This window comes from Rousettus aegyptiacus, unplaced genomic scaffold (assembly GCF_014176215.1).
Source record: "Rousettus aegyptiacus isolate mRouAeg1 unplaced genomic scaffold, mRouAeg1.p scaffold_m13_p_2, whole genome shotgun sequence".
NCBI lineage: Eukaryota > Metazoa > Chordata > Mammalia > Chiroptera > Pteropodidae > Rousettus > Rousettus aegyptiacus.
The window spans coordinates 7297573-7322221 of NW_023416295.1; the positions used below are offsets into that span (position 1 = coordinate 7297573).

Sequence of the window (24649 nt, forward strand, 5' to 3'; positions counted from 1 at the left end):
TGGAAACCTGGTGACTCCTACTGAACTCTTCTAAAAATAACATTTAGTACATTTTGCACAGTATCTTTAAAATAAGCTCCTCTGCTGATGACAGTTTTCTTCTACAGATTATTGTGCAATGTAACTGGTCAACTCTCAGGTAATTCTGTATTCCTTTTCCACCAGACCATTCAGCTACACTGTCATATTGGCGATGCAAATGTCTATAATACATTCCAGTGTATCCTATCTATAATCATGTGTAGATCAATATTTGGATATAGTTTAGTCAAAAACCATTCCACAGTATAATGTTCTTTTTCAAATTTAGCAAAAAGAACCTTTACACTAAAAGTCCTTTAAAATGAACATGACTCTGAAGCTTTGGAATTTCAATTGTTTTGGAGAATGCAAAGGAGAATTGAATTCATAATTGGCCAGATTCCCTCAGTTTGGCTGAAATTATATGAATAAAATATGAAGAGAAAAGAAGAAATAATATAAAACAGAATGGAAATAAAATGAGGTAGAAGAAGATAATTTATTTTCTGAAATTTCCAAAACAATATTTTTAAGGCGAAGATAAAATTGAAAGTCTTGCTAGATTTCAAATAGAAGTCAGCAAAAAAATAAAGGGACAATTTTTGCCATCCGAATGATTGTAATTGTATCCATGGACGACGGAGAGTTGAGAATCCTTCATTAATGATTGTGCAAGAAATAGTTTCATGATGGGGCAGGCACAAAGAGTCCACCCCACCCCCTCCTGTTCCATGTTCAATGGAACACTTGACCGAAATATCTGGTCATAGCAGAATGGGCTGTTAGGTCATTGACACCTGGGCCCGACATTCCAAGTGGCGATGGAAGTACAAAAATTGCCTCCTGGGGAGGTGGTACTGAAGAACTGGGAGTAAAATGCCATGAGTAAAGAGGGGATTAAGAACACTCTTTTGATGTATCTGGTAAATGTGATTATTTGATTGACAGCAGAAGCACAAGGCCAGGTCATTTCTCTGCTATTGAGTCCCGAGTCCATTTTGTTGTACTTCAGTAAGGACTGGAAAATGCATCTAGGAAAGAAGATAAAAACTCATTTTCAAATCTTTTCATTCCTTAGAGGAACACCACCATCTCTCGTTCATATCAATTCTCTCATCTGAGAATCATGGAGCGTGACCTCAAATGTTTTCCAGATGCCTAATGGAATGTGTGTTGGAGGGAAATAACTATATTCTGTTTGGTGCACAAATTCATCTATGTTACAGAAGAAGACAAACAAATGGGATCTGAGGGCATCTTTTCTATTGTATATCACTGTATATATAAAAAAATAGAAATAGAAGATATATAGTAATATATAGTCAAAGTGAAATGTTATCCAGGTATAAAAATAAAACTTCCTTTATTTATAATTCTCACTCTGTGGTTATTTCGGTCCTAAGTACAAATCACCCGATGTTTTTTTGAAGTTCTTTAGCTAATTAGCTTATTTATCATTCGATAGTAAAATTTTCTTTTGTCCTCATCCCAATCCTATCCAAATACTTTAGTATTACTTAGTGACAATACTTAGCTATGGTACCTAATACACTTTGCTTTTTATAATGTTAAAGAGCTATTATTCTAGTTACTTCTAAAAGGGCTCAAGGCAACTAGTAACCTTTACAAATGCCATGGTAACTTTTCTCCCTGCCTACGACATGGCATCCAGTCTGTCTCCATGAATACAAATTATCTCATTTCCTTCTGTGCAGCTGATGGGGGAGGGGCATGACATTCCAAAGAAAACCATTCCCAGTTCTTCAAACTGACATCATTAATTCCTTGACTCTTAGACTTGGCAGTCAAAGTGTAAGGTAATATTTTAAAAAAGAGTAATCTCAATCTTGCATAAAGTTGACTTTTTATATGTCCATGATATGACATGATGTTTCCCCACCTATAAAATACTTTGAGTCATCTGGTTCCTTATTTACTCAGTAATTCCATTATTTCATGTGATGGGTTGTCTGAAAGATAATTTATAGAGTTGTTGGAAACACATTGGCTTTAAGTCTTGAAGCCACCATAGTTTTCGTGCTTCAAGTGTTAAAGAAAATGAAAATAATGCATGTGAAAATAGTTCTAGCCAACACACATAAGTGTTTCCTCACTGGTTTCACTCGAATGTGCTGGCTTAAGCATCGTGAGATCATTTCTGCCTCCTCTGGGCCATACGTATTTCAGTAGTCTACGTTATGAAGAATCCTTCAAAATACAGCTCCTACTTGAAGAGCAGCAAACAATAAGGAGGTGAAGCAAGTAAGGGGACACGATGAGGAATATTTCAATTCTAGACCTGGCCCTCACTGCATCCTAGGTAGGTGTTAGTGGTTTTAACCAACTCGGTTCCTTGGTGGTGACATGAGAACAACAGTGTGGATAACTCGAATAATGCTCACATTAATATCTCATTCCTAAAGTTTCCCTAGGTATAATTTCATAAGACAGTGAATTTTTAAAATCCAGCAATAGATATTACTATTATTCTTCAGTAGAATCTTCAGTGCTTGAAGAAAGTGGTTATATATTTTTATTATCAATATTATTGTTGCACATTATTCAGGAAAGGGAATTCTAAGACAGTGACTCCAGTGAGCACATCTGGAACATCCATAGGTGTTTTCACCACCATTACACTAGCAACAGCCATAATAATGTCAAAGCAAGAGTTATATCGCGAAGGATAGCTGCTACCATTGAGTGCCCACTTTGCATTGGGCTCTGAGCTGTATGCTGCATTGTAATTTTTCTACTGCTACGCAAACAATGGAGCAAATTCTCAGACAGTTGGAGTGCGATGCCAATGACAGTTAGCTAGTTAGTGACCAAACGAGCATCTCAGTCATGTAGGCCTGGTCCTCTCATGCACCCTCCTCTTTATCATGACTCCTTTTTATTTTTCTTTTTGTAGAGTGTCAAGACATCAATAGGAAAGACAATGTTAACTATTGGTCAGGCCTCTCAGAGACTATTAACAACAGCATTAGCAATAAAAAGATGTGCCACACACCTACATGCGCGTGCACACACACACACACACACACACACACACACACCTCAAGAAACTTTCATAGGTAGTCAAGGCTCAGGTAAAATGGAAAATTACTTCTCTCCCTAGAAAAGTGTTGGAAATTTCACTTCTCAAAATTAATTAAAGGAAATAAAATGAAGAAGAAATAGTGTACTCCACATAGAGACAGAGGACAGTTGTGAGGATCTAAATAAGAGACGCTTAGGGCAGAAAGCTTAATAACAGGTTTTCAGATACTTGAAAAAGACCAATTATTTTCCATTTCCTCTGTAAATGAAAAAAAGAAACTTGGCTTAATATATCATCATAAAGACAATTAATTAGCTGTGGGATTAAGACCTAGGTAGGATAATGATGATGCATGTAGAGTCACTAACTCTTTGTCTTAAAAAAAAAAACAATAGAGAGCTCATTGTTTATCAGAAATGATTCTGTAATGCTTGAGAAACAGTTCACCACAGTGGTTAAGAGGATGGGTTCTGCAGTCCGACCAGCCCGGTTATCTCCTGGCTTTGTCCCATTTATTTGTCATGCGAATTGGAACAGTTCACTTAAACTTCTGAAACCTCACTTTTCTCATTTCTATAGAGGGGATATATTATCCACAATAAAAGTATATATTGTGCTTTTAACACAGTATTTGACACATAGGTAATATATCTTAGCTGTTACTAGTGCTATAGTGTTTAGATATGGTCTAGACAGAAAACAGGACTCTGGGGTCCATTGCATTTCCATTTGCCCTCAGGCAAAACAAACAAAAAAAACGTGTAATGAAATTTTGCCATGTTTTGGCTACCTGAGATTTAAATACTTTTTATATTTGGCAGGAATCACAAGATCAGGGAGGCAGATTCTTCTTCTCCCAAGTTCCTGGCATTGGAACAAAGACGTGTGACCTTGGTCGACTCATTAAACACCCCAGCCTGGGTTTTGAATGTGGAATTGTGGAGTGGCAAATGAGAACAGAGGTCGGGGGCGACCATTTTCTGGGACTGTGACAGGAACGAAGGTGTCACGGACTCTGTGTGCGCCTGAGGGTTATGGAATATGATGTGACAGCAGCCGGTCTCCAGTGGTAATGGCCTTAATAGCAGCCGCCTAAATAGACTCTTTCTGAGGTGGGGTCGCGGCCATTCCCAGCTTCCTTTGGCTCTTGCCTGTATTCCAAGCTTGATTCTCTAGTCATCCTAATGGTCCTGTGATGTAGCTATCAGCTATATCCACAATAATTCTGCCCAATTCTCCACTCCCCAGCCCCCAGGAAAAGCTCCGTGGCATTCAACACAAATCCTTGTTTCAAACTCCTGTAAATGCAGGTTGACGGGACTCTGGCTCTTCTAGGCTGGACTTAATGGGATGTGGATCCAAAGTGTGTTTAAGTGTAGGTCTGCTTCACATTTTCCTCGTCTTCTGTGGACAAGCAGGTATTGGAAACATGGAAGGAACTGTAATGTCACAGGAAGTGAATCCTGCAAAGTCTAAGTCTGTGTATACAGAGAAGGGTGAAGAATTGAGGACAATAAAGCAATTGATCACAGATGAGTTCCTCAATATCTTTCCAATGAATGTCTTAAATTAGTGTGTATATATGTGTGTGTGTGTATATGTAAAAAAGTACCTCGATATATAATAAAGAGACTATTAAGGGAGTGAATTGCATTTCTTCATAGAGTTTGGGAAAATCTCAGATTGCTATCTGGCTTGCATAAAGATGAAGGCAATGGGAATCAAATGTCTTCCAGTATATTAAAAGATAGGAACCTATCTGTTAAATCGTTGTCTGTTGTAACCTGGAACGGAGTCCCCGTTGAAGCCCACTAAGTGATTACCACTATAGAGTAGTACAAAGGACGTGCATTATGCCAAGGACGTAGGGTGGGGTGTTCACAGGTAATAACACTGGATAACTCAAAGAAGAAGAATAAGCTCAGATCATTATATTTTTGTCTCAAACTTAGAACCAAGAACTTTTTATGACAGCTAAAATACTCTGCTTTATACAGTTTATACTGGCAGCACTAGTGTCATGAACTATACTATGCAATGTTTCCCAGTCTCTTCCAGCATTGACTGAGAAAGGATGGGCTTCTGAGAATTGGAGTGGTTACTCATGGAACGGTATTGGGGAGAATGGGAGCTGCCTGAGGTTCACAAGCTTGCCACGCTGCCTCGCCAATGAAACAAGCTCATTTTCCTGGTCTGAAGAGACTGTGCCAGCCTGGCTGAAAGACACCATGTCTACCTCACCGATGGTGCAAAAAGACATTGATTTTCCCCATTCTCTTGTTTTGTACAGCTCTTGTTTGTACAGAACTCGAGGCAGAATCAGATTATAGCATGTCTATGGGTCTGAAGTTCTCACACACAAAGAAAATTACAGTTCTTTGTTAATCTGTATCAGAAAAGAAAAGAAAAGAAAAGAAAAGAAAAGAAAAATCAGTATGTTTGGGAATGGATGCCAAGGATGCTAGAACAAATAGGGAAGAATATAATATAAAGCAGACTAATTTATTTTAAAATCTGGAAGGCAGAAGAGACTTTGGATTCGACATGCTGGAGCTGTGGAAGTGGTTTTAAGTGTAACTTGAGATTCTGTAAATTCTCCTGTATGGCAAAGACGGAGACGTTCTGCAGTGGAATTATTGTGTGTAATCCGTTCACCACTCATTTTCTACCCATAGTCCACAGGAAAGCAGAAAAGAGATGCCTTTTCGAAGGCCTTGAAAATATCATCTGTGAGGGAAGCTCTAGCACTTCTGAAAAATATTTTAGTGGCACGTCAGTCCCGCTTTATCCTTGAGGGATGTGTTCCAAGACCCCAGTATCCTGAAACCACAGATAGTACTAAATGTTATATATACTATGTTTTTTCCTTATACGTACATACTTTTTTAAAGGAAGCACTTTATGGCTTCTCTTTGGCATATCCGAATTGCCAGCGTCATTGCTTTTGCACTTTGAGACCATTCTTAAATAAAATAAGGATTACTTGAAGACAACACTGTGATCCCTTGACAGTCGATCTGGTAGCTGAAATGACTACTAAGTGACCAATGGGTGGGGAGTGTAGTGGATATGCTGGACAAAGGGACAATTCACATTCTGGGTGAGACTGAGAGGGACAGCGTGAGATTTCATCATGCTACTCATAAAAATGCCCAATTTAAAGCTTATCAGTTGTTTCTTTCTGGAATTTTCTATTTAATATTTTCAGACCAAGGTTGAACAAGGATAACTAAAACTGTGTAAAGTGGAACCATGGATAAAGGGGACCATAAGCTAATGATGCTGGTGGAAGACAACACAGTGGAAATGGGCTCCCTGACTTCAATGCCATAAAAGGATGTAGGATGTCAGTCACCAATAAAGAGCATCGAATCGCTAGAAGCACAGTAGAAATGGTACTCACAATTAGGATCAGGGTGGTGAACTAAATGTCCTAACTCAGAGTGAGCTCTGATTATGACTTTCTGATCAGAGAATCCCAGGGACTGAAATTTGGGGTGGTGCATTAAGCAGCTCTTTGGTTTATTGAACTTAAACAAAATATAAACAGAGAAAGAGTGGGATCTCCTTGAGAGACATAGCTCCTTATCAAATTCCCAGATATGAGTCAGTTACAAATCCAAGTAAAGTAGACGCCTAGGGACCCATAAAGAAGAACCTCCCAACAGTATGATGTGTATATGCATATGAATCTTCATTTGGTCTTCCTTAAAGAGACTTGAAACCATTTAACAAGATAACACTTAAAGGTCTGGGGGTTATTTATTGCCATCTTAGAGAGACTCATAAAGGAACTTTGGTCATATTTGGAGTTTAAAGAGTCATGTGACGTACGGAAATTTGACATGAGCCTGCCTTGAAATAATTCTACATCTGAGCTCATCTTAAAGCTATTTAACATGGCTAACTGTGGATATACAAATATTCAGCAACAATGAGAGTTCTCATACTCATTTTCTGATCCACAAAGGAAGTACTATATTTGTAACAAAGACTCACGTTTCTTAGCAATATAGTAAAAATTTTGAGTAGTGGTGGGAACATAGATTCACTACTCCTTACTTCTCAAACAAATAAACAAAAAATTACATAAAACCCATACCCCAGCATAACTAGAAAGCATAGAACATCCAAACTTCAAATGACTTATAAGTAAAAAAATAAACACCAAATCCTAGGAAGCTATTGCCCACTGTTCCTGTCACATACTCTGAGTAATACAAAGACAATTCTGGAATAACTGCACTAAAGAGAGTATAAGGGAGTTTGTAGCAAGCCTAAAATTGATTTACAAAATAAAAACCTAAAAGAACGTCCACAGAGATACAAAAATACCGAAACTGTGTGTTTAAGAGTCTACAAGAAAAAGGTTAAAAGTACATTAGGACTTATGGAGTCAGTTTTGGGAAAGTAATGTTTCAAGAAAAAAAGTAGGCTAGAAGGATGGAGCAGTGACTTTTGGAAACTGAGCAGAAAGGGAAAAATAAGCTAGAGAAAATTTTAGTACCTTTCAATATTAAAAAAATAAAAAAGTACACAAAAACTCCTTTTCATATCTTTTCTCTCACCTCAACCCCTTCCCTTAAGCCAGTAAAAAATCATTCTTTGCTACATTGACTGAAGACATGCTTTCGAACCTGGAATCACATAAACCATCCTACCACCAGACCAGTTCATAGAATGCAGAGAGGTAAAACAGTCAAACGATCTACTGTCTGTCTGTCTGTCCGTCTATCCACCTCTCTCTCTCTCTCTCTCTCTCTCTCTCTCTCTCTCTCATTATCTATCTATATCTATCTATCATTTATCTATCTATCATCTATCATCTATCTATCTATCTATCTATCTATCTATCTATCTATCTATCTATATCTATCATCTATCCACCCACCCATCCAGCCAGCCAGTCAGCCAGCTATCCTTCCAAATAATCTAAAAGATTAAAATTCAAGCAATTCAACTAATAAATTCTCCTAATAAATTAAAGTATACTAAACTCAGAAAAGAAATTTTAAAAAGACAAAATAATATCAGAAATGAAGATTAAATGACAAGTTGCCTAAGAAAGAATAAATGTAATTGAAAACAGAGAATTAAATAAAAACAGGAAAATAGAGAAGATAATGAAAATTATATTTAAGAAAACAGTAAAAAAAAGTTTAGAAAGAAAGTGGTTGAAATAAAAGAAAAGGAGAAATAGCATATGTATAATTGGAGTTTTGAAGCAGATTTAAAAATCAAGAATAGAATACAAATGGCATTTAAAAGCATAATTTGTTATTTCCCTCCTCACTAATGATTAAGAAAACTTGACCGGACAGACTCTCCTGCAGACTACAACTACAAACTCTGAAAAGAAATGCAAAAGGTAGTTGCTGAACAGAAGTGGGCAGATTATATGGAGTCCATGCTTGGAAGTGAGGGCTATATAGTGTGAGTTCTCTAAGTTTGTGCTTTTTAGCCTGGGGCAGGTATAGTTTTTAGGGGTTCTGATGGGAAAATTACAAGTCCTTTTGGCTAGAAACCAGAGGATATAAACTGGGAAAACCATAGCCATAGGAGTAGGAGAGATATTTCCAAATAAGAAAGAGCCAGAGAGGAAATATTTGATTTATATCTGATTTCATCTCTGGGAGCAGGCTCAAAAATGCTTAAGTAAGAAACAAAAGTTTTTATCTGAGGTTAGGGCTAACTTCCAGCAATGCATGAGCAATTCAAGTCCGACCAAGTTAAATATCTGCTAAAACAAGCAAATGAACAAAAATAACAAAACCTAGAAAACAACACTCATCAGCAAAAGATAACTAATCCCAGAATTTCCTTAATTTAACATTAATAATGTCCAGAATACAATCCAAAATCACCTGGCATGTGAAGAACTAGGAAAATAAAACCCATTCTCAAGAGGAAAACAATCAATGATGATCAAACCTGAGATGGCTCAGATGTTAAAATTAGTAGACAAGTATTTTAAAGAAGCTAATATAAGTATACTCAATGATGAAAAAAAAGTAGTTCTAATGAATTAAAAGACACACAGATTGAAAATGAATGGATGAAGAAAGGTCTTCCACGCAAATGGAAACTAAAAGAAAGCAAGAGTAGCTATACTTATATCAGACAAAATAAACTTCAAGACAAAGACAGTAATAAGAGACAAAGAAATTCATTATAAAAATGATAAAAGTGTCAATCCAACACCAGGATATAACATTTGTAAATATTTGTGCACCCAACATAGGAGCACCTAAGTATATAAAGCAAATATTAACCAGCCTAAAAGGAGAAATGGACAGCAATAAAATAATAGTAGGGGACTTCAATATCCCACTTTCAACAATGAATACATCATCCGGGCAGAAATCAATGAGGAAACATTAGAATTAAACTAGACATTAGACCAGACGGACTTAGACATTTATAGAACATTCCATCCGACAGCAACAGAATATACATTTTCCCAAGCACACATGGAGCACTTTCCAGGATAGATCATATGTTAAAACCAAATGGACAAAATTAACTTTGTCAGTAACTAGACTAATCAGTGACATGGACATCCTGATGTTATGCATTGAAAAGGCAGTCCCATTTCTATTGTATTTCTGCCATAAAGACATAACTTGAATCTAACCATAAGGAAACCATCAACAAAAATGAATTGAGAAAAAAAATCTATGAAATAACAGATACGTTTTATGGTTTTTTGTTTGTTTTTACTATGAAGGACTTTATTGTAGAACTAGCAACATTCGAGTGATCTCAGTGAAATTAGACAATGTGTCATTCATATTCATTTCTTGATTGTTATAATTTTCCTACAGATATTTAAGACAATTCTCTATTTTAAGAAACTATAAACTATAGTATTTAGGGGTAAAGGGGCACCATGCGTACAATTTTTTTTGACATAATTAAAAAAATAATTAGAGAAAATAATAAGGAGGAGAGGGGAAGGGAGAGAGATAATGAAAAAAAGAAAAGAAAGAATAAAATGATGCTGGGTGAAGGGCATCAGGGGATTTTTGTGCTATTCTTGTAGCTTTTATATAAGATTAAAATTATGGCGAAAATAAAGATTTTCTATGGGAAAAAGTTTTATGATATAGGTGCCGAGGGAAGCACCATAATGTATGACTTGAAAGCTGCCTGGGTGGTAATCACAGCCATGTGTCCATTAACTTTCAAGCTTGACCAGTGGAAAAGATAGATTGGCCATTCCGAGCCCATTAGTAATTGTAAGTTTAATCAGGGGATGCCACCAATTAAAGCTGATGCTCCACATGTGGTCTCTTTATTAGAACTACCAAAAAATAAAGCCTTTGGGACCTGGGATTCTCAGAGCTGATAAAGAACAGCTACTAGAGATTGCAATATGAATGATAACCTTTATTTAGGGTAATGTAAACCATCCAGCTTTGTCCTAGGCAGACATCTTGATGAGCAGACATGGTGCTTAAAATCAGTGGGACTATGGGATGGGCATTGGAGGATGAAAATTTTTCTAACCAACTATAGTTTTATGATAATTGTAGATATGGGAACTAAAACATCAACCTGTAATTCCTTCCTTAGTGCGTTAAGTATATTTCTATACATTTAGCTAATTTCCCTTTTATTTCAACTCCTTCTCCCTTACTATTAATACCAGGTTTGCTATTGAATGATGTTGCCATTTTGTTCGCAGTGCGTGATATCATCATGAACTTGTCCCATAAATAGAAGAGGTGAAAGAGGCTACTGGGCTTTGAGCAGGACACAGGGGCTCATGGAGCTTTATTCTCCTCTCCCTGGGAAGGAAGTGACTATATTTTCAGTTGTATGATTAATAGCTAAATTTTAGTGGAATATTTTTTTAAGCATAAAAATGAGGAAAAGAACGGGCAAGACTACTCCATGTCCAAAGGTAGACTGTGGGGGAATATTTGTCATTCTTGTCTGTCCAGTATCTAAACTTCGAATCATAGAAGAATGATTAAAAAACTGAGGTTATTTTGGGAGCATTTGTGGATTGCTGCCACAGACTCCAGCATTCAAAGGAGGACAATGACCTCAGCAGCCTATGGTGGGATTTTGACCATGTCCTACATCCTTTAATAACCAACTATTTTCTAAACCTGGTTTCGAACATTACTAATCCTTTCATGAACTACCCAATATAATTTCAATACATTCAGTGTCTAATGAAATTAGTCTATTGTATGTAACACAAACCAAACTTCTGTAGCAAAGAATCTCACAAATAGATTATTTTTCTGTCATGTAAGAATTGACGTACATAATTCAGAACTGTCAGTTAACTCGTCTTCCCAAGCTTTTGCAGAGGATGTCAGAATCCTCCTATCTTGTTGTTCAAGTCTTGATGTTATTCTAGTCTTCATATCTGAAGCTGGATTACCTCCACCATGTCCACATTCCACTGTAAGGAAAGGGTTGGGGGAAAGTAGAGAAGGTTAAGCAATTTCCTTATAAAGAAGGGAGGTAGAAATTGAAGGGATTTTTTTTTTTTTGCATTTGAATTTTGAGAATCTAGTCACATGCCCACTCTGTTATAAGGGAGGGCAGGAAGTAGTCATTGGAAGGGATGCTTTGTGCCTTAACATAGTTCAGGACAGGGACCACCTCTATTATTAAAGCCAAAAGGAGAAAATGGATCGAGGGGATAATTGTAATGCTGTCACATTGGGATAGAATCAATTGCTGTTGTTTATAACCCAAAACCCCTAATAGTACAGTCCCATAATAGCTGTTTTAACTTTAAGTCGACTCTCTGTGCAAATACTTGAAGCTATGAACCTGTTTTTGTAGAAAGTTGTGATCGATATTTTAATATTCTCTAGCATCTCCTTTACCTGTGGTGAGTCGGTCCCTCATGCATTTCAAAGATGATTCTGTTTACAAATAATTGATTTTTTTCCACAATAAAACCATGTAAGAAAGAGTTTCCAGTTCATGGAAGGTTACTAAATTAGAATAAATTATGAAAGGAGAGACCAGACTCAGTCGCACGAGGGATGATTTAAAACAATCTGTAGGCTTTGTTCTCTGTTCTCATCAGTTCACTGAGCCACACAGGTATATATACATACTATGCCTTTTCTAAAGGAATGTGAAGTGGCTTAAAATAAAAACGGGCAGGTAAAATTAAAGCCCAAACTGCTAACATGAGAAGAGTGAAAAGAAGAGATACAATTAATTGAAGAGTGGAAATGAGGATGAGATAGGAAATTATATATTTGGAACAAGAAAGCTACTACAAATGAGCAGAATGTATGTGCGCATGTGTGTGTGTGTGTTTCTGAAAGTACAGAATTGGATGAGATAAATCATAACAAGTCAGTGATTCATTGCAGCCATCTTAAAATTTTGCTCAGATTATTCAAAAGAAGGGGTCCTGGAGAGTATTAGGGTAGTATTGGAAAGAAAAAATTAGAAGGTTCTATTAAGCATTTTTTTTATGATGTTTATTTGCAAAGTTTTTTATTTTGATTTGATTCCCTCACCTATAAGTCTAACCTGGCCGGTTGTCGGTCAAACCAGCTTCCTATCTTCCCACTGTAGTGGTCAGTCCTCAGACAGGATGATTGACAGCTTCCAGGGAGTCTGGAGAGTTAGAAGCTGCCTGTGTGTGTGGTGCTGGGTGACAAGGGGCTGCATGTGTAGACATGCAGCCTCGCCCTGATGCTGTCATTGCCTATAGAAAGAATATCGAGATCATCAGGTTATTCAAGGAGAGAAGAGGCAGAAAAGAAAAAAATGACTGCATTTTCATCCTAGTGATCATTTGTTATGGTTCAGTCACGTTTACATTTCTTTCCCGAGATGAGCTTCTCCTGGTGCCATGCCACCTCTGACCAGAAGGCTTCGTTTGCCAGATGGCACCTCCTAAATGTAACTTTGAACCGAGCCTTTCATGTCATTGATCCTTCTCTAAAATGGGATAACGAGGTCTGCAGCCTCAGCTCTCGTTTCTCTCTGCTCTGTAACTTGCTTCTTTCACACACAAGTGGAAGGGTCGTGAAGAAAAGGGGCATCAAGCTCTTGGTGACTGCAGTCCGGGCTTCGACAGCATGTGTGTGTCCACAGAAAAAGTCTCGCTGTGAAATTTTTAATTGGAACACGGTCTGTTGACTTTTTATTGTGATGCTGCCGTCCCATGGCTGAGCACACTGGGTTTAGAAGAATGTCTGCCCGATATGGCATGAAATTGGGTTATTAAAAAAGCATACAAGGGCACAGAAGCATGAATACATGTAGTTTTCCTTGGATGACTAATAAAAATGTCCTTTAAGAGTAACTAGATTGTCCATTGCAAAAGATTTGAAGTTGGATGCTTGAAATTTTGGCAAGAATATCCAAGAAATTGTTACTTCTTGGAAAAGTTCATTGCTGTTTTTCTTTAAAGATAAAGGTCTAATAATATGATCAACGTTAGAAATTTAGATTTCTAGAACTTGTCTTAAAACTCTTACATGTTCTCATCATTTAACATCACAATATTTATAAATTCGACTAAGGACAGGGTATCATAACTAAGCTCACTAGAGAAATTTGAAAGGAAAAGGCTTTATAAGATTTCATGTGATATCCGATTAATCTTTATTTGATGTTCTATCATCTACTACCTAGTCGAGTTCTCTAATTTATAAAGCTAATTTTTAAAGCAAAGATTCTCCTCCCACATCCACATCATAAAAAGGGTTGTATATATGGCGGCCACATATTTTCCAACAGAAACTAAATAAGTGGTCAGATTTTAGAAGAGTATGTGAAATTTGAAGTGTTTGAATCTGAAGACTGAATCCAGAATATCATTTTTATATGAATTTATGTCATATGAGTAAGTGATACCATATTGATTCCTGAAACAGATTAATTCCTATAAGAAGGAACGTTTATTTTTGGTTGAGTAACTTTGCAAAGAAGTTCATTCTGAACGGTCGTACAATAATTTCTCTCTTTCTGCTTGTTTTCCATATTCTATGCTTCCCGCTTCTCATCTCTCTTTACTCTCCTGCCCTATTTCTTTCCTTATTTTCACTATTCCCCTTCTTTTTCCTCTTTCTCTTCTCTCTTTACCTCCCAATCTCTCTGTCTCTCTGTCTCTGTCTCTCTGTCTCTGTCCGTCTGTCTGTCTGTCTCTCTCTCATTAATAAAGAGAAAATTGAAATGGAATTCAGCCAAGGAAGTTGGGAAACAGAACAGTCCATATCTTGAAAGATCCCTGTAACTCAAACTTCCTAATTATGTGAAAACAAGATTTTACTTCGGCTTAATGAGTCAATGTGTTGGAGAGGCAGATTCTTCTCTTAAAAAATACAAAAAGAACAAACTAATCAAAACCAGACTCACAAGTATAGAAGACAATCCAGTGATAGCCAGAGGGGAGGGGGTTGGGAGAATGGGGTGAAGGGTTAAAGAAGTACAAATTAGTAGTTGATAGATGGTCATGGGGATGGGGAGCACAGCAGAGGGAATGCAGTGAGCATTGATGTAATGGCTGGGTGGAGAGCCGGAGGAGAGAAAGAGCAATTAGGGGTATTGTTTATCAAGCTATATAAATGTCTAACCAATGTACTGTATACTTGAAACTAATAATAAAATTAAATTAAAAAAATAACATTGCACATCTAAGGTTGCTTTCGTAAAGTAAATAACAGATGAGATGACTATCTTTTGAGTGACAGAATGTTTTGACAAGAGGCCAAATTGATCACATTTATGAGCACGTCTTTCACAACCTTTGCTAATAAAGACACTCAGATTAGATCTTTAGATCCTGCAGCCAAGTGACAGGAAGTAAGTTATTAATATTGGTAGTGGGTGCTGGTCTTACAAACTCTTATCAGAATGATCCTACGGTTCCTTTAAAAAAATTTGCTATCTCTAGGAAAATGAATGGAAAAAATATCAAAAGCTGTTCTTTTTCATGAAATTTGGCCATGGATCATGAAGGCATTAGAGTTAGGTTTAAAATAAGACATGTGAATCTTTAAGCATCTTAAAATAGTGGATCATCCCACTATGAGAGGTTGCCTTTCAGAAGCAACGGCATTACCTTCTCTGTCCTGTATTGCTCAGCTAAGCATAAAATGATGTCCCGAAAACAAACAAAGCCCACTGAATGAGCACAGTGAAGCTCCCACCTGAAAATTCTAGTAACAGATTGCAGTTTGGATCTCAGACTGTTTCCATATGGGGCTCTGCTTTGGTCTCCTCTTCTCCTTTCCTTCCTTCCTTCCTTCCTTCCTTCCTTCCTTCCTTCCTTCCTTCCTTCCTTCCTTCCTTCCTTCCTTCCTCCCTCCCTCCCTCCCTCCCTTCCTCCCTCCCTTCCTTCTTTCCTTTCTTCCTTTCTTCTTTCCTTCTTTGCTTCCTTCCTTCCCTTTGTTTTTAACACTCAGAATTCTCTACCTACTTTGTTATTTCTGAAAAAATTTATCTGGAAGTGTCGTGATTCAAATCAATGCCATCATTATTCATATTGTAGAAGTTTTGTTGCTACTCAGGAAGTGTCCTCATTTCCTGACATTATGCACCTGACAAATCATTGATATGAGCTTGTAGCAGTGCTGGGCTTGAGAGAGGGAGGGCTGGGGCTTCCAGCAGAGTTGGCTGGATTGGCAGCAAGGCCTAAGCTCCAGCATGGGCTTGGTGAGCATAGCTATGAACTTACTATCTAAACTTTGCTTTGGAGGATTTTCAAAAATTATGTATATGAAGGATAACGTGCTTCTATATTCATTCAAAACATTTTGTCTTGCTTGGAATTAAAATTTCTTGGTGCTTAATGCTGTGATATCTGGAAAGAGGCAAATTAAAAGCTCTTGTTAATTCTGAAGAAATACTGCTAGAGACTAATAGAATGTCTTTGTTTTGTATAAGATCCATCTTTTTTCTTGCATTTATTTTATTTTATTTTATTTTATGTTTTAAGTATACAGTACATTACTTAGACATTAATATAGTTTATAAAACAATCTCCCTGATTGCTCTTTCTCTCCTCTGGCTCTCCACCCAGCCATTACATCAATGCTCACTGCATTCCCTCTGCTGTGCTCCCCATCCCCATGACCATCTATCAACTACTAATTTGTACTTCGTTAACCCTTCACCCCATTCTCCCAGCCCCCTAACCTCCCTCCCTTATCTGCTATCTCCAGATTGTCCTCTATACTTGTGAGTCTGTTTTTGATTAGTTTGTTCTTTTTGTTCCTTAGATCTGTATATAAGTGAAATCATATAGTATTTATCTTTCTCTGTCTGATTTATTTCACTCACTATAATAACCTCTAAGTCCATCTATGATGTTGCAAATGGTAGGATTTCATGTTTTTAATGGTTGAATAATATTCTGTTGTATATACAAACTATAACTTCTTCATCCAATCATCTGTTGATGGGCATTTAGCTTGCTTCTATATCTTGGCTATTGCAAATTGTGCTGCATAAATATAGGGGTGCATAGATCTTTACGAATTATTATTTTGGTTTTCTTTGGATAAATATCCAGAAGTGTAATTGCTGGTTCTTAAGGTATATTCATTTTTAATTTTTTGAGAAACCTCTAGACTGTTTTCCATAGCAACTGTCCTGCTTTTTTTTTTTTTAATCTGAAGTATTTAGGCAGGTGACATTTAAAAAATAACTTAAATTTTAGAACAGTTTTAGGTTTTAGATTTTTACAAAAATTATGAATTCTCCATATACTCTGTACCAACTTTCTTATTAAAGTTTTACATTTGTCACAATTAATGAACCAATATCAATGCATATTATTAACTAATGTCCATATCTTATTCAGATTTCCTTAGTTTTTACCTAATGTCCTTTTTTGGTTCTGGGATCCCATTCACGACACCATTTTACATTCACTAAGGATGTCTTCTTAGCCTTCTCTTGGCTGTGACAGTTTCTCAGACTTTCCTTGATTTTGTTGACTTTTATAGTTTCGAGGGATGCTGGTCAGGTGTTTAGACTTGACTGGAATTTGTCTGATGTTTTTCTCATGATTAGACTGAGGTTATGGGTTTCCGAAAAACACAAGTTCCTGCACTGTAAAGTCTTTTATTGTCCTTCTTTTCATACTGTCCTCTTTAGAAGGAAGTCACTATGCAGATCCCAGACTTGGGTGGGGAGTTATGTTCCTCTCCTTGATAATGGACTATCTAGATAAATTATTTGAAATTTTTCTGCATGGGAAATTTATTTCTTCTCCCTCACTAATTTATTTATGCAACATTTATTTATATCTGTATGAGCCTCAGGATATTTATGTTATGCTTTGGGTTATAGCTTAATACTAAGCAGCTGGTATTTTCAAAAAATTTTCAATTATATATTGTGAATTCTATTTGTAACAATACAATGACATTTCAAAGGCACTTTTGGGGCTCAAAGCTAGGATTTTTAAGTCAGTATGTACATTGCATGTTATAAAGCTATTAATGGTAAAAGTATTGTTTATATACTAACTGGATTTTTTCACCTCTGCATAATATAGTTTACATATTTTGTGGTGTTGACATTACACAAAATTTAGAGTGTAATATTTACAGTTGAAATATATCTGTGACCATTAAAATATTTAGAAACAAGGGCATCACATTTCAATTTATAAAGATCTTTTTACCTCTACTCTACTTTAAGAATACTTTGTATAATGCCAAATCATAGCTGAAGAAACTAAGCTCAATAAATATCAAGTAGATATTCTGTGTTGATCTCAAAAAAAGAGAAATCAACAACAGCAAAAAACCTTAGCCATTATCCTCTGGGACCATTGTGCTAAGTTCAAACTATCAACATTCCAAACAAAAAGACTTTCACTCTTTAAAAAATAAGCACAATATCTTTCCTATTCTAAAGTATCAGTACTTCTAACAATTAATGGCAAATCTCAGAAGAAAATGAGCCATGCCAAGGAAGAACTGATTAAAAAGCCTTGTCTTACTAAATCATCTGTCATTTTAAATGGATCATCTTGTATTCTGCTACTAAAATGCATCAGCAGTCTCTTAGAATTCTCCCATGAAATGTGGATGAGAAGAATTGGTGTATCTCCATTAATGAATTGTCATTATTTATGAGTTAGGAACATAGGCTGGCCAGGCAGTGGCTCTCAACAATTTTAACATCCCAACTTATTCTGAGACTTTGAAGAAATCTGTGGATGGATCATGTCCCAGAAAGAATACTCAAAGCACTAACTGGCTCCATGGGCCCTCGCAAGATCTGTAAGTGGTCCATGAATCCCCTATTAAAAATGTTTGGTCTGAGGCATTTGCCATACTTAAGCATGGTGAGAAGGGGCTTGGGCTTCCCTCTATGGACCTATGAGCAATAGACCCTAATTTTGTCCTAACCTCTTAGGCCTCTTATCCTCTCCCAAAGCAATCATTGTCACTGAGATGGAAATTTCATAAAGGCAGATATGGAGGGTACCCCTAAGCTGAGCACATTGCTTAGAGTGAGCTAAACACTCAATAAACTTGTTTGAATGAATTAATGGATTCTCGGACGTATGGATGCAATAGGACTCAACACAAGTTTTCCTGTTAATTTCATTCCACCACCAACGATACACAGACATACACACAAACACAAATGCCTCTAACTTCTGTAACTTTTCCTTATAAAATCAAAACTAATGTAGGACAGTGAGAAAAAGTAAAAACCTTATAACTTATAAGATTTTAAGAATGGGATGACTGAAAAGTATAGTTTGGTCATGCAGCTTCTCACAAAACTATACCACTCTTTGTTGGTCCAGTCAACTAAAGTATTAAAATTCACAGGTCAGCAGAAGCAAGTCTTAGTAATATCACAGGAAAAAAATGTCAGCTTGCTTTAGTATAACAAACAGAAGATATCAACAGAAATAAATGCTTTCTTATAACTTCCCCAAGTACTCTAGGTCACAGTGCTTATGCTTTTGTGACTCACAAATTGATTTAGCATGTGTCACAGTTCAAAACAATCATCAGGGCTGATCCTTGCTATTTCTGAGTCAAAGCAGATTTATATTAAGTCCCCAGCACGTTATAAAAGTAAGTCAGACGCTAGTAGAAAATGTTCCTGGGTTCAAGAGTATCCACGTCAAATGTTAAAAACAACAGACACTTTTTCATATTTAGCTTTCACAAATAGCTCATATCCAGCCTTCCGGAAAAGATACTGCTAATAATAATTTCCAAAAAAGATTTTCCAAAGAGCTGAACTTGGTCACTAAATGATTAGAAACTCAGAATGGGAGAAGTTGTAGAAGGGAGGGATCGGTGGCAAGTGTTAAAACCAGTTTCATGTGTGTTTATATAATTGTAGGAGTTTGATAGTTTAAAATGTTGGTAATGTAATTTTTAAAAACTTTCATTATGGCAAATTTCAAATATATACAAAAGAAAAAAAATAGGATCATGAACGCCCATATACCCTTACTCAGCTTCAACAATTATCAACGCGAGTCCAACTTTGTTTCTTCTCTATTTCATCCCACTTTCTTCAATACTCATCTTCTAATATTGGATTATTAGAAGCACATCCCAGGCCATATGCTTTCATTAACCAGTATTTTAATATGTGTATTTAAAAAGATAAGGACTTTTACAGCAAACATAACCACAATAACATAATCACACCAAAATACAAAACATAAAAATTATTTCTTAATCTTATCTAATATCTAAGATGTGTGCACATTTGAAAAAAAATTATTTGTTTTTCATTTTATAGATAATGGGAGTATATAAAGCCAAGTCAGAAGTCTCAGTTTCACTAAAGATACCTTGTTTGGGACTAGATGTTAAATTTGTTGTTTTATTTTATATAATATATACATATAACATATATATATATACACACATATATATGCAGACATTTGCTTTTTAATTTTTTTTACAGAAGATACACATAAACAAAAACATAACTTTATTACAAGGGTAAAATGAAAAGGAACCACAAGAAATCAAAAAGACCATTGTAGTCACAGGAAATAGTGGGCATTCCTGTCTGATAACTTCTCCTTTCTCTGTGAAATATGAGATGAATTTATCTGCTAGGATTCAATGGAGATGTGATTGCGGCAGAAGTTTGAAGAGAGTAGAGGAGGCCTAAGTAGATATCTTGTTAAAAAGATAAACTCTTGAAAACTTCATCTCATGGCACAGTCTGGTTCCACGCCATGAAACAAATATAATTTTCTTGATGTAAAAGTTCAAATAGATTAATAGATGGAGAGTCTGAGTGTTTTAAACTAAATAAATCTCCTATAAAGAAGACCAAAACTGAACATTTTAATTTGGTCTTTGATACTTAGATAAATGTAAGTTGCTTCTGAAAAAATTTAAAGAGAACTATTAGGATTATTATTAGGTTATAGACCTTCAAAAACACTGATTAAGCAAAACAACCAGCAACAAAAACAAAACCAAAAAAGCATATGTTAAAACACAGAAAAAAGAGGTATCAATGAGCAATTAAAGGAAAAGGAGAAAACTTAGAATGAAACGATTATAACAAAAGTAAACTGATTAATTCTCCCAATTTAAAGTCAAATGTTCTCAGATTAAAGTATAGCAATTAATGCTGTTTATCAGAGACAAATTTCTAACAGAGGTTGAAAGAGATTCAATGTAAAAAATAAGGAAATCTATACCCATAAAATCTAAAACAACAAATAGTAGAGTACTGTAGTATAATTATTAAGAATTCAATGAATATAACAAAGATCAATGGAAAAATTTTATGTAAGTATTTTTTCAAAAGATTTCTCATAATATTAAATAATTCAACTTACATAGAGTACATAACTACTGTACTAAGTGACCTTTTAACAAAAGCATCATGTTGAACTGCATACATAAAAATGTTTTCAAAATCGGGATGAAATACCATAAGTATCATAGGGATATTATCATTCCACCCTCAGTTGTTGAAGATGAAGCAAATAAAATATAAATGAGTTTATATAAGGTTTTAATATTATACTTTATCAGATTAAAATATAATATTGATACCATAACATAGATAATACCACTTTTCTTCAGCATCCATACCATATTAATACAATTTGATTATATATTGATCCACAAATTAAATCTTAATAAATCCTAAATAGCTGAAATTGCATAAACTCCACCCTCTGATCACAATGGTCTTAGAAGCGGGTTACAACAAACACCAAGATAAAAATAAATCTAGTGCCGTAGGGTCAAAGAAACTCAAACCCAGGGTCAAGGAAGAACTAAAATCTGTAATATTTGATGTGTTACCTACTCATGCACAACAAATTACCCCAGACTGGAAGACTTAAAACGACAGACATCTATTGTTTCCCAGTTTCTGTGGGTCAGAACTAGAAGCATCTCGGCTGGGTGGTTCCTGCGGGGCTTTCCCATGAGGCTACAGTACACACGGGAGCTATGGCTGCTGTCACCTGACTGGTACTGAAAAGTCACTTCTAAGATCTCGTACTCGAATGGTGTTGGCAGGAGGCCTCAGCTCCCTGCCACGTGGGCTTCTCCACAGGCTGCTTGCAACATGACAGCTGGTTTCCCCTAGTGAAAGTGATGTAAGGGAGCCTTTATGACCCACCTGAGAAGTTACTCACTGTCCCTTCCCCCTCATACGCTTTTTAATTAAAATTTTTTTTTTATTCTTTCATTTTTGACATTCAGTATTACTTTATGTTACTTTTAGATGTATAGCATAGCGGTTAGACATTTATATAATTCACGAAATGATGCCCTCCCATAAGTCTAGCAGCCACGTGGCACTACACATACACATAGTTATTACTGTATTGTTGACTATATTTCCTACACTGCCCCTTAAATCCCACCTTATTTAACTCATTCTAAGTGTCTCATTGAGAAGAGCCCACACCTAAGAGGAGGCGAATTAGGCTCTCCCTTTTAAGAAAAGTGTCGTGAAATTTGTGAACAAATTTTAAGGTACAGCATTAAAATGTTTTTAACATAATGATTATAATCACATGCCATATCAATATTTGTGTAATGTGACAGATGTTTTTATTATTTAACCAGAAAAGAAAAAAATGAAGAAGAAGGAAGGAAAAGAAAATTTTCAATTCAAGAGGCTAAAAAAAGCGGAAGCTACACACTCCTAGGGAGAAAAAAATGGCCTTAACACAGATCAAAGCAGAAATGAATGGAATACATAAATAAATAAAGGACAAGACATATTGAAATATATGAACTATCTTAAGTCCCAGTGCTCTGAAAAATCCATGAGGTGGACTGACATCTGAGAGGTAGAACAAGTAATTACAGACATGCTGAGTTAGAAATTTGAAAGGAGATATAATCACAGATGTAGAGTTGTTTTAATCACAAAAGATTGTTAATTTAAACATGTTAATACATGTTTAAATTTCAGTTAAACTGGCAATTTATTGAAAATATAAATTTGTAAAATTGCTTAAAGCAGAATTATTAAAATCCAAATTGACATATCGCTATGAGAGAAATTAAAAATCATTATTAAAAAGTAATGTTTTTTCCCCTCATTCCCTTATTTCTAGTCCAGGAAGTTTTACTTTGCATTCTCTCAGATATTCGATGAGCTGGTTATTCTCATGCCATTTAAACTATTTCAGAACAGAAGGAACTTGAAAAAGTTTCAGATTAACTTTGATAAAGAAGTAAATAGGGCTCAGGTATCCAAAATGACAAAAATAGAAGAAAATTAACCAATTCATAGATCCATTTTAATTATAAATACATATAGAATATCTTGAATGATATCAGAGGCATAGTGGTAGAAAAACACTATAAAGTAATTGAACTTTTAAAATCAATTCGACACTTATCTGCTTATACATTAAAAACAAAAAGACACTGGAATAAAAGAATGGACAAATATAAATAAGCAAATGTGAAAAAATCCCATAAAATAACAATAGAAAAACAAACTAATTTAATATAGTAATATTAAAGTTGGATAAAGTAGTTAATTATTAGAAAAATAATAGAAAAAATGGAAAGTCATAGTCTATCAACCAAAGTGAAACATGGAGAGATAGGATAGTCTTGAATCTTTTATGAACTGAATACATGACTTTTCAGTGTGCAGATTTAGGAGAAAATGACCAGTACAATATTTGTAACAGTTGGGGAGGAAATTCAGCAATTACATTTTGGGAATCTTGAAATGTTCATATGTTCTGGTCTACTTATTCTACTTCTCGGAAAACCTATCTTAAGAAAAGCAGTCCTAAGTCAGGGAAGAAAAATTACATCCAGGTATAGTCAGTATAGAGTAATGATCAAAAACATGGACTCAGGTGTTGGATTGTCTGGGTTCTGCTACCACAGCTGGATGAATCCTCTGTGCCTCGGTTTATAAAAAGGGGATAAAAAGCACCCATTTCACAAGGTCCCCTCCCTTCAGATGAATGGATTAACATATAAAGTGCTTGGCACAGTGCAGCTCACATACTAATCAGTATACATGTGTTTGCTATTATTAAATTTATTGGCAGTATTAATATTAATGGGAAAACAATAGGAAAGATAAAGTAAATATTCCATATGATAAGAGGGGAATTAAGGTTTATCTATTAAAGGAATGCTATACTGACATTAAAAAATGATGGCTAGGAAGACGATGTTGAAAAATGCTGATGATATAATGTTAAGTAAACAACAAAAACACAAATGATAATGCTAGATTTCTGTGAGTATGGGGAAATGGAAGTTTATGCAAATATTAATTGTGGAATATTGAAATGGATAATTTATTTACCCATTACTTGTATTCGCTTTTTAAAATTCTATTTATTTATTTAAATATTTATATTTTTGGTGAGGCAACCCTTGGTTGACCTCACAGATTGCAAGGACCTTGTCAGTTTACAATTCGTTACTTTTTATTTTTTACGTCTACAGCACCCGGTCTTCCTAGGTGGTCTCCCATCCACGTACTAACTAGGCCCGACCCTGCTTAGCTTCTGAGATCAGATGGCATTGGGCTTGTTCAGGTCGGCATGGCCATAGATGCTTTTTGTAATTTTTAAAGATATCTTTTTGAATTAAAAAAAACACAGGTTTTTTTTTTTTTTTTTTTTTTAAATAAGGTGTTCAGATTGAGTGCTTCACAGTCTTTCTTATTAAAATTTTAAAAAGACATTTTGTTAGGCCTCTCATTTTTTTTTTTTTTTAACCTTTCTTTCAGTGAGATGATCAGGAGACCGGAAGGGAATTTAGATCAGGATTCAGAGTTACCAAAATCATGATTTTCTTTCTTTTTGGATGGTGAGGCTGGCCCTGGAACCAGAGCAGCAGAGTCAGCTTGGCGTGACCGTCAGGTTACTTTCTGTTGTATCGTTATAATTGAATTACACATAGTTGCAAGTTTCCCTGACTCAGTTTTGAGGTGTTGTTGTTGTTGTTGTTGTTGCCACTTTTATTCCCATGCACGTTTGCTCTCACTCTGCTAAGCAAACTAGGCAGTGGCCACTCCGGAAGCCGGTAGATCCTTGTTATTGACCCATTTTTCTTTGTAAACACGTTCAAACCCACTAACTGTTCAGACACAAAACGTCCACACGTTGGGTGTTTCTGAGATGCA

General features: G+C 35.7%; 1 pseudogene; it reads right to left on the minus strand.

Moving 5' to 3' along the window:
• Positions 1–23958: 23958 nt before the first annotated feature.
• On the minus strand, positions 23959–24077 carry LOC118614285 (annotated as a pseudogene).
• Between the last annotated feature and the right edge of the window lie 572 nt (positions 24078–24649).